Raw genomic sequence first — 13,667 nt, forward strand, 5'->3', positions numbered from 1 at the left:
ACTAACCCTAATCCAAAACTTCACCTTCACACTCACCCTCAACCTAACCCTAACCCTAAAACTAATCCTAACCCTAACCCTCACCTTCACCCTCAACCTAACCCTTACCCTAAACCTAAACCTAAACCTCAACTTCACCCTAACACTAACTCTATACCTAACCCTCACCCTAAAACTAAACCTCATCTTTACCCTCAACCTAACCCTTACCCTAACCCTAACCCTAAACCTCACCCTCACCCTCACCCTCACCCTAACCCTAACCCTCACTCTAACCCTCACCCTAACCCTAACCCTAACCTTCACCCAAAAACTAACCATCACCGTAAACCTTACCCTTACCCTAACCCTAACCCTCACACTAACCCTAATCCCCACACTACCCTAACGCTACCCCTCAGCCTAACCCACATCCTAAACCTAAACCTAACCCAAACCCTCAACCTCACCCTCACGCTAACCCTCACCCTCAAACTAGCCCTCACCCTAACCCTAACCCTAACCCAAAAGTTCCACCCTCACACTCACTCTCAATCTAACCTTAAACCTAACCCTAATCCTAAACCTCAGCCTCAACCTCACCCTAAACCTCACCCTAACCTTAACCCTAACCCTTACCCTCACACTTACCCTAACCCTCACCCTACTCCTAACCCTACCCCTCGGGCTAACCCTCAGCCTAACCCTAAACCTAACCCTCTCCCTCATTCTAACCCTCACCCTAACACTTACCCTCACCCTAACCCTAATCCTCACAATAACCCTAACATTCACCCTAACACTAACCCTCCCCCTCACCATGACCCTCACCCTCATCCTAACCCTAACCCTAACATTAATGCTAACCCTAACCCTTACCCTCACTCTAACTCTCACCCTAACCCTTAACCTCACCCTAACCTTAACCCTAACCCTAACCCTCACACTAAACCTAATAATCACCCTAACCCTAACCCTACCCCTCAGCCTAACTGTCACCCTAACTATAACCCTAACACTAATCCTCACCCTATCCCTAACTCTCAACCTAACCCTCACCCTAACCCTAGCCCTCACCCCCACTCTAACACTATCCCTAACCCTCACCCTCACCCTAACGCTAATGTTAAACCTAAACTTCACCCTCACCTTAACCCTCACCCTAACGCTTACCCTCACCCTAAGCCTAAGCCTCTCTCTCACCCTAACACTCACCCCAAACCTTACTCGCACCGTAACCCTAATGCTAACACTAAACTTCACCTTCACCCAAACCCTCACGTTCAACCTAGCTCACCCTAAAACTAACCCTAATCCAAAACTTCACCTTCTTCACACTCACCCTCAACCTAACCCTAACCCTAAAACTAATCCTAACCCTAACCCTCACCTTCACCCTCAACCTAACCCTTACCCTAAACCTAAACCTAAACCTCAACTTCACCCTAACACTAACCCTATCCCTAACCCACACCCTAACCCTAAACCTCACCTTTACCCTCAACCTAACCCTTACCCTAACCCTAACCCTAAACCTCACCCTCACCCTCACCCTAACCCTAACCCTCACTCTAACACTCACCCTAACCCTAACCATAACCCTCACCCAAAAACTAACCTTCACCGTAAACCTTACCCTTACCCTAACCCTAACCCTCACACTAACCCTAACCCCCACACTACCCTAACGCTACCCCTCAGCCTAACCCACATCCTAAACCTAAACCTAACCCAAACCCTCAACCTCACCCTCTCGCTAACCTTCAGCCTCAACCTAGCCCTCACCCTAACCCTAACCCTAACCCAAAAGGTCCACCCTCACACTCACTCTCAATCTAACCCTAAACCTAACCCTAATCCTAAACCTCAGTCTCACCCTCACCCTAAACTTCACCCTAACCTTAACCCTAACCCTTACCCTCACACTTACCCTAACCCTCACCCTACCCCTAACCCTATCCCTCGGGCTAACCCTCAGCCTAACCCTAAACCTAACCCTCTCCCTCATTCTAACCCTCACCCTAACACTTACCCTCACCCTAACCCTAATCCTCACAATAACCCTAACATTCACCCTAACACTAACCCTCCCCCTCACCATGACCCTCACCCTCATCCTAACCCTAACATTAATGCTAACCCTAACCCTTACCCTCACTCTAACACTCACCCTAACCCTTAACCTCACCCTAACCTTAACCCTAACCCTAACCCTCACACTAAACCTAATACTCACCCTAACCCTAACCCTACCCCTCAGCCTAACTGTCACCCTAACTATAACCCTAACACTAATCCTCACCCTATCCCTAACTCTCAACCTAACCCTCACCCTAACCCTAGCCCTCACCCCCACTCTAACAGTATCCCTAACCCTCACTCTCACCCTAACACTCACCCCAAACCTTACTAGCACCGTAACCCTAATGCTAACACTAAACTTCACCCTCAACCAAACCCTCACCCTAACCCTTATCCTCACCCTAACCCTAACCCTAAAACTCACCCTAACCCTCACACAAAATCAAAACCTCAACCTAACCCTAACCCTCACACTAAACCTCAAACTAACCCTCACCCTCACCTGAGCCCTCACCCTAATCCTAACCCTAACCCTAAACCTCACCCTAATCCTAAGCCTAATACTCACCCTCACCCTAACCCTCACCCTAACACTTAACCTCACACTAACCCTAACCCAAAACCTAACCCTCACAATAAACCTAATCCTCATCCTAACCCTAAACCTGCCACTCACCCTAACCCTCATTCTCACCCTCATCCTAACCCTAACCCTCACTATAACCCTAACAATAACCCTAACCCTAACCTTCACCCTCAACCTAACCCTAACTATAAACTAACGGTAACCCTCAGCCTAACACTCACCCTGACCCTAACACTGACCCTAACGCTAACCCTCACCCTCAACCAAACCATAACTATAACCCTAACCATAACCCTCACCCTAACCCTCACTCTACCACTCAACCTAACCCTAACCCTCACTCTCACCCTAATCCTCACCCTAACCCTAACCCTCACACTACACCTAAGCCTCACCCTAAACCTAACCCTACCCCTCACTCTAAAACTCACCCTAACCCTAACCCTAAACCTCACCCTAAAACTAACCCTCACCCTCACCCTAAACCTCACCCTAACTCTAACCCTAACCCTAACCCTCACACTTACCCTAACCCTCACCCTACCCGTACCCCTACCCCTTAGCCTAACCCTCATCCTAACCCTAAACCTAACCTTCTCACTCACTCTAACCCTCACCTTAACCCTTACCCTCACCCTACCCCTAATCCTCACCCTAATGCTAACATTCACCCTAACCCTAACCCTCAACCTCACCCTGATCCTCACCCTCATCCAAACCCTAACCCTAACACTAATGGTAATCCTAACCCTTACCCTCACTCTAACACTCAACCTAAACCTTACCCTCACCCTAACCCTAACCCTAACCCTCACACTAACCCTAATCCTCACCCTAACCCTAACCCTAACCCTCAGCCTAAACCTCACCCTAACCTTAACCCTAACCATAATCCTCACCCTATTTCTAATTCTAACCCTAAGCCTCACCCTCACCCTAGCAATAATCCAAACACTCACCCTAACTCTAACCCTATCCCTCACCCTCACACTCATACTCACCCTCAGCCCAATCCTAACACTAAAACTAATTCTAACCCTCACCCTCACCCTCATCCTAACCCTAACCCTAACCCTAACTCTCACCCTTACCGTCACACTCACCCTAATGCTCACCCTCACCCTCAACCTAACCCTAACCTAACCCACACCCTAACCCTATCCCTCATGCTAACCCTAAACCTAACCCTCACCCTCACCCTCACCCTCACCCTAACCTTAAACCTAAACCTAACCCTCACCCTAACCCTAACCCTAATGCTAACCCTAACCCTCATTTTACCTAACCCTCACCCTAACCCTTACCCTGACTGTAACCCTTACCCTTACCCTAACCCTAACCCTCACACTAAACCTAACCCTCAACCTAACCCTAAACCTACCCCTCTCCCTAGCCCTCACCCTAAGCCTAACCTTAATCCTCAACCTCACCCTTACCCTAATGCTAACTTTAACCCTCACCCTCACCGTAACCCTAACCCAAACCCTAACCATAACCCTTACCCTAACCCTCAACCTGACCCTAACCCTCAACCTAACCCTCACCCTAACCCTATCCCTAAACCTAACCCTCACACTAATCCTCACCCTAACCCTAAACCTAACCGTATTTCAAACATAGCCCTCAACCTAACACTAAACCTAACCCTCACCCTCACCCTAACCCTCACCCTAATCCTTAGCCTCATCCTAACCCTCACCCTAACCCAAACCCTAGCCCTATCCCCACCCTCACCCTAACCCTAACCCTGACAATGACCCTCACCCTAACCGTCACCCTAACCATCACCCTAACCCTCACCCAAAACCTAACCTTCACCTTCACTCTAACCCTAACCCTAAACCTAACCCTCACACATACCCTTACCTTTAGTCTCACCCGAACCCTCACTCACCCTAACACTCACCCTCACCCTAAATATTACCCTAACTTTAACCCTAACCCTAAAGCTCAGCCTAACTCTCACCCTAATCCTTAGCCTCACCCTAAACATCACCCTACACCGAACACTCACCCTAACGCTGACCCTAATTTTGACACTCACACAAACACTAACCCTCACCCTAACCCTTAACCTAGCCCTCAACCTAACCCTAAACCTCACCCTCACCATAACCCTCAACATAACCCTTACCCTCACCCTAACCCTAATCTAAAATGTCACACTAAGCCTAACCCTCACCCTAAACCTAACCCTAACCCTAACCCTCACACTCACACTCACCCTAACCCTAACCCTGAACCTAACAATAACCATAACCCTAAACCTAAACCTAAACCTCAATCTAACCCTAACCCTAAACCTCACCCTCAATCTCAACCTAACCCTAACCCTAACCCTAACAATAACCATAACCCTAACCCTAACCCTAACCCTAAATCTAACCCTAACACTCACCCACACCCTAACCCTAAACCTAACCCTAATCCTCACCCTCACCCTCACCCTAACTCTAATCCTAACAATATCCCTAAACCTAACCCTAAACCTAAACTTAACCCTCACCCTCACCCTAAACCTATCCCTAACACAAATCCTTAACCTAACCCTAACCCTCAACCTCACCCTAACCCTAACCTTAAACCTCAAACTAACCCTAAGCCACACCCTAAAACTAACGCTAACCCTAACCCTCACCCTCACCCTAACCTTAACCCTAACCCTAAGCCTCACCCTCACCCTCAAGCTCACCCTCATCCTCACCCTATCTCTAAACCTAACCCTCACGTTAACCCTAACCCTGACCCTAATGCTAACCCTAACCCTCACCCTTACCCTCAACCACAAACTCACCCACACCCTAACCCTCATGCTAATCTTAACCCTAACCATTATCTTAACCCTAACCCTCACCCTCACACTGACCTTAAACCTAACCCTAACCCTAACACTCAACCTCACCCTTACCCTCACCCTAATCCTAACCCTAACAATAAACATAACCCTAACCCTAACTCTCACCCTAACCCTCACTATCATACTAATCCTCACCCTAAATTTAACACTCACGCACACCCTAATCCTCACCCTCACCAAAACCCTCACCCTCACCCTAACCCTCACCCTCACCCTAATCATCACCCTAACCCTAAACCTTAACCTAAACCTAACTGTAACCCTCACCCTAACCCTAACCCTAACAATAACCCAAAAGCTATCAATAACCGTAATCCTAACCCTAACCCTCAACCTAACCCTAACCCTCACCCTAACCCTCACCACAACCATAACGCTAAACCTAACACCCTCGCCCTAACCCTCACCCTAACACTTTACCTCACCCTAACCCTCACCCTAACTTTAACACTCACAAAAACCCTAACCCTCACACTAACCCTCCCCCACACCTGAATCCTCACCCTCACGCAAACCCTCACTCTCACCCTAAACATCACCCTAAACCTAACACTCACCCTAACCCTAACCCTAACTTTTAACACTCACACAAACCCTAACCCTCATCCTAACCCTCACCTTTCCCTAAACCTCATCCTAACCCTAAACCTTACCTACCCGAAACCCTCATTCTTACGCTCACCCTCACCCTAAAACTCACCCTAACCCTTACCCTCAACCTAACCCTAACCTTAACCCTAAACCTCACACTAACCATAACCCTCACCCTAACACTAAGCCTAAACTTTGCCCTCATCCACAAACTCACCCTAACCCTCAGCCTAATCTGAACCCTCACCATTATCTTAACCCTATCCCTCACACTCACACTCACCTTAAAACTAACCCTAACCCTAACACTCAGCCTCAACCCCACCCTCACCCTTACCGTAACCCTAACAATAACCCTAACTATAACCCGAACTCTAAACCTAACACTCAACCTCACCCTAACCCTCACCCTAACCCTTACCCTCACCCACACCCTAACCCTCACCCTCACCAAAACCCTCACCCTCACCCTAACCCTCACCATGAACCTAACCCTAACCCTTACCTAAACAAAACCCTCACTCTCACCCTCACCCTCACCCTAAACCTCACCCTAAACCTTAACCTCACCCTAACCCTAACCCTAACCCTAACCTTCCCACTAACCCTAACGCTCACCCTCACCCTAACCTTTACCCTTACCCTCTCCCAGACCCTAACCCTAACCCTCAGCCTAATCTTAACCCTAACCATTATCTTAACCCTAACCCTCACACTCACCCTCACCTTAATCCTAAACCTAACCCTAACACTCAACCTCACCCTCACCCTCACCCTAACCCTAACCCTAACAATAACCCTAACCCTAAACTTAAACCTAAAACTAAACCTTACCCTAACCCTAACCCTAAACTTAATCCTCACCCTATCCCTAACCCTAAACCTCACCCTTACCCTAACCCTAACCCTAACCCTCACCCTCACCCTAGTCTTCACCCAAAAACTCACCCTAACCCTAACCCTCACTCTCACTCTAACACTCATTCTAACCCTTACCCTCACCCTAACCCTAACCCTAAACCTAACGGAAACCCTCACACTAAACCTAACCCTCAGCTTAAACCTAACCCTCACCCTCATCCTAAACCTAACCCTATCCCTATCCCTTACCCTCATCCTCAACCTCACCCTCACCCTCACCCTAACTCTCACCCTGACAATATCCCTAACCCTAACCCTAAACCTAACCCTCACCCTCACCCTCACCCTAACCCTAACACTAATCCTAAACCTAATCCTAACTCTCAACCTCACCCTAACCCTCACCCTAACTCTAAAACTCACCCCAACCCTAACCCTAATCCTAACCTAAACCTAACTCTAACCCTCGCCCTCACCCTAACCCTAAACCTAACCCTAATACTCACCCTCACCCTCACCCTCACGATAACCCTTACACTAACAATAACCCTAACCTAACCCTAAACCAACCCCTAGCCCTCACGCTCACCATCAACCTAACCTTAACCCTAACCCTAACCCTCACCCTCACCCTCAAGCTCACCATCACGCTCACCCTAAATCTAACCCTAACCCTCACGCTAACCCTAATCCTGACCCTAATGCTAACCCTAACCCTCACCCTCACCCTTACCCATACCCTCAAATACAACCTCACCCCCACCCTAACCCTCATGCTAATCTTAACCCTAAACATTATCTTAACCCTAACCCTCATACTCACAATCACCTTAAACCTAACCCTAACCCTAACACTCAACCTCACCCTTACCCTCACCCTAACCCTAACCCTAAAAATAAACCTAACCCTAACCCTAACCCTAACCCTAACCCTGATCCTATCCCTCACTATCATACTAACCCTCACCCTAAACCTAACACTCACACACACCCTAACCCTCATCCTCACCAAAACACTCACCCTCACCATAACGCTCACTCTCACCCTAATCATCACCCTAACCCTAACCCTTACCCTAAACCTAACGGTAAACCTAACCCTCACCATAACCCTAACCCTCACCCCAATTATAACGCTAAACCTAACACTCACACTCACCCTAACCCTCACCCTAACACTTTACCTCATCCTAACCCTAACCCTAATATTAACACTCACAAAAACCCTAACTCTCACCCTAACCCTCCCCCACACCCGAATCCTCACCCTTACCCAAACCCTCACTCTTACCCTAAACATCACCCTAAACCTAAAACTCACCCTAATGCTAACCCTCATTTAACACTCACACAAACCCTAACACTCACCCTAACTCTAACCCTAACCCTTATCCTAGCCCTCACCCTAACCCTAACGCTCAACCTCACCCTAACCCTCACCATAACACTTACCCGCACCCTAACCCTAAACCTAATCCTAACCCTAACATTTACACTGACCCTAACGATCATCCTAACCCTAACCCTAAACCTAACACTCACCCTCACCCTAACCCTAACCCTCAGCCTAATCCTAACCCTAACCAGTATCATATCTCTAACCCTCACCCTCACACTCACTCTAAACCTAACTCTAAACCTAAACCTCACATTCTCCCTCACGCTAACCCTAACAATAACCCTAAACCTAATACTAACCCAAACCCTAACCCTAATCCTAACCCTCACCCTCACACTCACCCTACCCCTAATGCTAACAATAACCCTAACCCTAAACCTAAACCTAAACCTCACCCTAACCCTAACGCTAAACCTCACCCTCAATGTCACCCTAACCCTAACCCTAACACTAACAATAACGCTAACCCTAACCTTAACCATCACCCTAACCCTAAACCTAAACCTCACACTAACCCTAACACTCACACTAAACCTAACACTAACCCTAACCCTCACCCTCACTCTCACCCTAACCCTAACCCTAACACTAACAACAACCCTAACCTTAAAATTAAACCCTCACCCTAACACTCACCATCATCCTAAACCTCACCCTAACCCTTAACCTCACCCTAACCCTAACCTTAAACCTCTCACTAACTCTAACACTCACCCTCACCGTCACCCTAACCCTAACCCAAAACCTAACTATAACCATAAACCTAAACATAAACCTAAACCTCAACCTAACCCTAAACCTAAACCTCACCCTAAATCTCACCCTAACCCTAACCCTAACCCTAATAATAACCCTAACCCTAACCCTAACCTTAAATCTAACCCTAACCCTCACCTACAACCTAACACTAAACCTAACCTTAAACCTCACCCTCACCCTCACCTTCACCCAAACTCTAACCCTAACAATATCCATAACCCTAAACCTAACCCTAACACTCACCCTTACCCTAACCCTAACTCTAACCCTAATCCTAAACTTAACCCTAACCATAAACGTAACCTAAACCTAACCCTAACCCTCACCCTCACCATAACCCTAAACCTAACCCTAATCCTCACCCTCACCCTCACCCTGACGATAACCCTAACACTAACAATAACCCTAACCCTAACACTAAACCTAACCCTAAGCCTCACCCTCACCCTAACAATAACCCTAATCCTCACCCTCACCCTCACCTTCAAGCTCACCCTCACCCTAAATCTAACCCTTAACCTTCACGCTAACCCTAAACCTGACCCTAATGCTAACCCTAACCCTCACCCTCACCCTCACCCTTACCCTCAACCTCAACCACACCCGCACACTAACCCTCATGCTAATCTTAACCCTAAACATTATCTTAACCCTAAACCTCACCCTCACACTCACCTTAAACCTAACCCTAACCCTAACACACAACCTCACCCTTACCCTCACCCTAACCCTAACCCTAACAATAAACCTAAACCTAACCCTAACCCACACCCTAACCCTCACTACCATCCTAACCCTCACCCTAAACGAAACACTCACACACACCCTAACCCTCACCCTCAACAAAACCCTCACCCTCACCCTAAATCTCACCCTCACCCTAATCATCACCCTAAACCTAACCCTTAACCTAGACCTAACTGTAACCCTCACCCTAACCCTAAACCTAACAATAACCCTAAGCCTGTCAATAACCGTAACTCTAACCCTCACCCTAACCCTAACCCTCACCCTTACCCTCACCCCAACCATAATGCTAAACCTAACACTCACCCTCACTCTAACCCTCACCCTAACATTTTACCTCACCCTAACCCTAACCCTAACTTTAACGCTCACACAAACCCTAACCCTCACCCTAACCCTCCCCCAAACCCGAATCCTCATCCTCACCCAAACCCTCACTCTCACCCTAAACATCACCCTACACCTAACACTCAATGTAACCCTAACCCTAACTTTAACACTCACACAAACCCTAACCCTCACCCTAACCCTCTCCTCACCCTAAACCTCACCCTAACCCTACACCTTACCTAACCGAAACCCTTAATCTCACCCTCACCCTCAACCTAAACCTCCCTAACCCTTACCTCACCCTAACCCCAACCCTAACCCTAACCCTCACCCTCACCCTCAACCTCATCCTCAACCTCACTCTAACTCTAATCCTAACCCTATTGCTAACCCTAACGCTAACCCTAATGCTAACCCTAACCCTCACCCTCACATTAACCCTCACCCTTAGCTAACTGTCACCCTAACCCTAACCCTAACCCTCACATTAAAACCCAACCCTCACCCTAACCCTAACCCTTACCCTCAGCCTAAAACTCACCCTAAACCTAACCCTAATCCTAATCCTCACCATATCCCTCACCCTAACCCTAACACTCATGCTTGCCCTAGCCCTCACATTAACCCTAACCATAACCCTAAACCTCACCCTAAAACTTATGCTAACCCTAACCCTCACCCTCACCCTAACCCTCTCCCAAAACCTTAGCCTCAACCTAACCCTAACCCTCACAATAACCCTAACCCTCACTCTAATCCTATCCCTACCCCTGAGCCTCACAATCATCCTAACCCTAACCCTAACCCTCACCCTAACCCTAACCCTCACCCTCACCCTCACCTTAAACCTAACCCTAACCCTCACCCTCACCCTCAACCTCACCCTCAGCCTAACCCTAACACTAAACATAACCCTAATCCTAAACCTAACCCTCACCCTCACCCTCTCCCAAACTCTAATCCTAACCCTAACCCTCCCCCTCACCCTAACCTTAACCCTAAACCTCACCCTCACACTAACCCTCACCTTAACCCTACCGATAACTCTTACATGAACCCTCACACTAAACCTCACCTTAAACTTTACCCTCAACATAAACATAACCCTAATCCTAACACTAAACTTTACCCTAACTCTAACCCTCACCCAAACACTCACCCTCACCCTGACACTCATCGTCATGCTAAACCTCACCCTATCCCTAACCCTCACCCACACCCTAACACTCACCCTCAACTGAAACCTCAGTCTCAACCTAACCCTCACCCTAACCCTAACCCTAAACCTCACACTAACCCTAACCCTCACCCTAAACCTAAAACTAACCCTAACCCTCACCCTAACTTTAACACTCACAAAAACCCTAACCCTCACCCTAACCCTCCCACACAACCGAACTCTCACCCTCACCCAAGCCCTCACTCTCACCCTATACATCACCTTAAACCTAACACTCACCCTAACCCTAACCCTAACTTTAACACTCACACAATCCCTAACCCTCAACCTAACCCTCACCTCACCCTAAACCTCACGCTAACCTTACCCCTTACCTAACCAAAACCCTTACTCTCACCCTCATCTTAACCCTAAACCTCACCCTAACCCTTACCCTCACCCTAACCCTAATCCTAACACTAACCCTCGCCCTCACCCTCAACCTCATCCTCACCCTCACTCTAACTCTAATCCTAACCATCATGCTAACCCTAACCCTAACCCTAATGCTAACCCTAACCCTCACCCTCACCCTTAGCTAATTGTCACCCTAAACCTAACCCTAACCCTCACATTAAACCCAACCCTCACCCTAACCCTAACTCTAACCCTCAGCCTAAAACTCACCCTAAAACTAACCCTAATCCTAATCCTCACCCTATCCCTCACCCTAACCCTAACACTCATGCTCGCCCTAGCCCTCACATTAACCCTAACCATAACCCTAAATATCACCCTAAAACGAATACTAACCCTAACCCTCAAGCTCACCCTAACCCTCACCCAAACCCTTATCCTCAACCTAACCCTAACCCTCACAATAACCCTAACACTCACGCTAATCCTATCCCTACCCCTGATCCTCACAATCATCTCAACCCTAACCCTAACCCTCACCCTAACCCTAACCCTCACCCTCACCTTCACCCTAAACCTAACCCTAACCCTCACCCTCACCCTCACCCTAAACCTAACCCTAACCCTCACCCTCACCCTCAACCTCACCCTCAGCCTAACCCTAACCCTAAATATAACCCTAATCCTAAACCTAACCCTCACCCTCAACCTAACCCAAACTCTAATCCTAACCTTAACCCATACCCTAGCCCTCACCCTAACATTTACGATAACTCTAAGATGAACCCTCACCCTAAATCTCACCTTAAACTTTACCCTCAAACTAAACCTAACTCTAATCCTAACCCTAAACCTTACCATAACCCTAACACTCACCCAAACACTCACCCTCACCCTAACCCTCACCATCACCCTAAACCTCACCCTATGCCTAACCCTCACCCACACCCTAACCCTCACCCTCACCTGAAACCTCACCCTCACCCTAACCCTCACCCTCATCCTAAACATCACCCTAACCCTAACCCTAACCCTAACAATAACCCTAATCGTAACCCTAACCCTAACCCTAACCCTCACCGTACCCTAATCCTAACCCTCACCCTCACCCTAATATTAACCCGAACTCTAACTCTCACCCTCACACAAGCCCTCACCCTAACACTCACTCTAACCCTAACCCTCACTCACATTTTAACCCTCACCCTAACCCTTACCCTCACCATAACCCTAAGCCTAAACCAAACCCTATCCCTCATACTAAACCCAACCCTCAGCCTAAACCTGAACCTCACCCTCATTCTAACCGTAACCCTAACCCTAAACCTAACCCTAACCCTCAACCTCACCCTCACCCTCACCCTAACACTAACCCTAACCTGCATGCTAACCCTAACCCTAACCCTAATGCTAACCCTAATCCTCAACCTTACCCAAGCCCTCACCCTAACCCTAAACCTAACCCTAACACTCACCCTAACCCTAACCCTTACTCTAGCCCTCACCCTAAACCTAACACTCACTCTCACCCTACCCCTCACCATAACCCTTACCCTCAACCTAATAGTAACCCTAACATTTACACTGACCCTAACCCTCATCCTAACCCTAAACCTAACCCTCACCCTCACCCTCACCCTATCCCTCAGCCTAATCCTAACCCTAACCAGTATCATATCTCTAAGCCTCACCCTCACACTCACCCTAAACCTAACTCTAATCCTAAACCTCACCCTCTCCCTCACCCTAACTCTAAAAATAACCCTAAACTTAACCCTAACCCGAACCCTAACCCTAATCCGAATTCTCACCCTCACCCTCACCCTAACTCTAACCCTAACCCTCACGCTAAACCTAACCCAAACCCTAATGCTAACCCTAACCCTCACCCTCACCCTAA

Source organism: Dipodomys merriami, unplaced genomic scaffold, assembly GCF_024711535.1.
Source record: "Dipodomys merriami isolate MVZ:Mamm:240054 unplaced genomic scaffold, mDipMer1.0.p SCAF_22, whole genome shotgun sequence".
Lineage (NCBI taxonomy): Eukaryota > Metazoa > Chordata > Mammalia > Rodentia > Heteromyidae > Dipodomys > Dipodomys merriami.